The sequence below is a fragment of the Aotus nancymaae genome, unplaced genomic scaffold (genome assembly GCF_030222135.1).
Source record: "Aotus nancymaae isolate 86718 unplaced genomic scaffold, 86718_ANA_hifiasm-v0.15.2.pri h1tg000016l, whole genome shotgun sequence".
NCBI classification, from domain to species: domain Eukaryota; kingdom Metazoa; phylum Chordata; class Mammalia; order Primates; family Aotidae; genus Aotus; species Aotus nancymaae.
Genome location: NW_026988428.1, coordinates 4,277,838 through 4,280,945, shown reverse-complemented (window position 1 = coordinate 4,280,945; position 3,108 = coordinate 4,277,838). Strand labels below are relative to the sequence as shown.

The following is a 3,108-nucleotide window of genomic DNA, read 5'->3' as shown; positions in this document are numbered from 1 at the left end:
TAACAAGGGTAGTATATTTTCATTGTAGACAAATTTTGCAGTACAGAAAATAACATGGAGCAAAGATTCCTTGTAATCTCATCTTCCTGGGATAATAAACTGCTACTAGTTTTCCTTTTACATTGACTGTTTTTTGTATTATTATATATATATATACACACACACACATACATACATATATAATATATATATATATATTTTTTTATTTTTTCTTTGGTAGAGATGGGGGTCTCACCATGTTGGTCAGGCTGGTCTCGAACTCCTGACCTCAAGTGATCTGCTTGCCTCGGCCTCCCAAAGTGCTGGGATTACAGGCATGAGCCACCACACTTGGCCCTACATTGACTTTTATATTTTAAAATTAACTTTTAATTACACAAGTAATACAGGAAGATCTTTTCTGAAACCCCCATGCACATGTTTACCTATGGAACAAACCTGCACACCCTGCGCATGTACCCTTGAACTTAAAATAGAAGTTAAAAAAAGCGAAAACAATACAGACAAGTTTAAAATCTCATTTGATCCTCTACCTTCAATTACAGTTCATTCCCAGATGGAACCACTGTTAACACTGTATTGGGTTTTCTTTCAGAACTTCTCAACATATTTATTCTCACTCTCATTTTTTAATCCCTTTCTCCTTTCTTCCCTCTCTCACAATATATGCAAACATACATATAAACACAAATATTACAGTGTCATTTTATGGTACTTATAAATGTTGGCACACTGTTTACACAGTCTTAAGAATATTTTTATGTTAAGACATAAAAATCCACTACATTCCCATAGGATGCTGTCTAGTATCAAATGCTATAGCTAAACTATAGTTTATCCATGCATTACTCTATTGATGTACATTTAGTTTTTTTAATGCTTTACTATTTAAGCATTTAAGGTTAGCAATGAACATCTGCTGTATATTCTGTATATATCTGTATTATGCATCTTTATGCATGTGCGTGATTTCTAAAGCTGATTTCAAGATTTTTTTTTTTTTTTTGTGATGGAGTTTTGCTCTTGTTGCCCAGGCTGGAGTGCAGTGGCATGATCTTGGCTCATTGCAACCTCTGCCTCCCTGGTTCAAGTGATTCTCCTGCCTCAGCCTCCTAAGTAGCTGGGATTACAGGTGCTTACCACCACACCTGGCTAATTTTGTATTTTCAGTAGAGACAGGGTGTCACCGTGTTGGCCAGGCTGGTCTCAAATTCCTGACCTCAGGTGATCCACCTGCCTCAGCCTCCCAAAGTGCTAGGTTTACAGATGTGAACCACCGTGCCTGGCCCAAGAAATAAAACTTCTAAGTGATAGGGTATAATAGTTGTAGTATAGGGTTGGCTTCTCCTACAAAGACCTCCAATACCAGTACTTGAAACAAGGTGAAAGTTTATTTTCCTCTCATGTAGTAAGTTGGGTGAGTGGCCCAGGACTCTATTAGGGCTTCACAGTGTGAAGGAATCCAGGCTCTTCCATCTTGCTGCTCTGCTCTGCTTGGAGTGTTGCTGGCATTAGTATCCGAGAGGAGTTGTATACTGAACACATCTTATGCAAAGCCTTGGGTTTTCTGTCTTCCCTGACCTACTGGGCCTCCACCACTTGCTGCATTTCAGCAACTGCTAGGGTGACTGCCTTCATCCTGGCCTGCTTGGTTCCACCACCTGAGGCCACTGTGTCGTGTTTTTGTCTACTTTCACCACTTAAAAAAAAATTGAGAAGGGGTCTCACTATGTTACCGAGGTTGGACTTGAACTCTTGGGCTCAAATGATCCTCCCACCTCAGCCTCCTAAGTAGCTGGGACTACAGACATGTGTCACTGTGCCCAGCTCCTTTCACTACTTTTTTTTTGAGATGGAGTCTTGCTCTGCAGCCAAGGCTGGAGAGCAGTAGCATAATTTTGGCTCACTGCAACCTCTGCCTCCCGGGTTCAAGCGATTCTCCTGCTTCAGACTCCTGAGTAGCTGGGATTACAGATACCCACCACCACACCTGGCTAACATTTGTATTTTTAGTAGACATAGGGTTTCACCATGTTGGCCACGCTAGTTTTAAACTCCTGACCTCAGGTGATCTGCCTGCCTTGGCCTCCCAAAGTGTTGGGATTACAGGCATGAGCCACTGCGCCCAGCCCTTTCACTGCTTTTGAACTGGGATGAAACACTACATCACAAGGTATGAGATTTGCCATCACCAGTAGCTGCTGAAGGGGCAAGGTGATCCAGCCTGGAAAGTAGAGTGGTGAATCTTCACCAGGAGAAGGGCAGCAGGTATATTTCTTTTGTTTTTGGTTTTGTTTTGGCTCTAAGTTTATTCAGTGCAACATAATCCTTTCCAATTTTATTGCAGTGGCTGACCATGTCTATGACCACATCTGCCTCTAAACTGGACTTGGGTTGCTGAGCCAGCCCCAGCCTTGGCTTTCTTGTTGGCATGGGGGGCACAGCACTCTGTCTGTAGCTATCTCTGTCGGCTTCCCCTCTTGTGAGTCTTGCAGTCCACTCACCCTCCAGACCTTTAGGCTGAGGCCTGGCAGTCTCTGGATGGCTGCAGTGTAGGGTGGCAGGCACAATCTCCACGGGCAGATGAAGGTCATCACGGAGATACTGGATACCCTCATTGGTAAGGCACCAGTAGAAACGTCTCCAGGCAAACTGTTCCTTCATGTAGCCTCGGGACTTGAGAGACTGCATGGCCTTCATGACATGAAGGTTGGGCACATTCTTGTCTGCCACCTCCAGTGCTTAGGCATATGGGCATCCTTCTTGGCCGCTGGGACTCCCTCCTTAGAAAGGAGTTCATAAATGGCAATCCGGTTCTTCTTAGGCATTAACATCTTTGCGGCTGTGGGGTCGGGGGCCAGGGCTGGAAAAGCAGGTATATTTTCTCTCTACCCTTCCCTCTCACACACTCCTCTAGGATATGGTATATAGAGATGTAGATAGCCTGTTAGGACACATCCGCATGGCTGAGCAACTCGTGTTTCTTCATGATGCATTGGCCAGCATCGTAGTTCCTTTTCCCCTCATTCTTGTTCACGGAAATCATACTACTAAAGGAAGTACTAGCACTTAAGCCTTTGTGTCAAACTCTGTTTTTTTAGGAAACTC

General features: G+C 43.7%; 1 pseudogene; it reads right to left on the bottom strand.

The window, feature by feature from the left end:
* Window positions 1–2,338: 2,338 nt before the first annotated feature.
* Window positions 2,339–2,834, bottom strand: LOC105728874 (small ribosomal subunit protein eS10-like; annotated as a pseudogene).
* Between the last annotated feature and the right edge of the window lie 274 nt (window positions 2,835–3,108).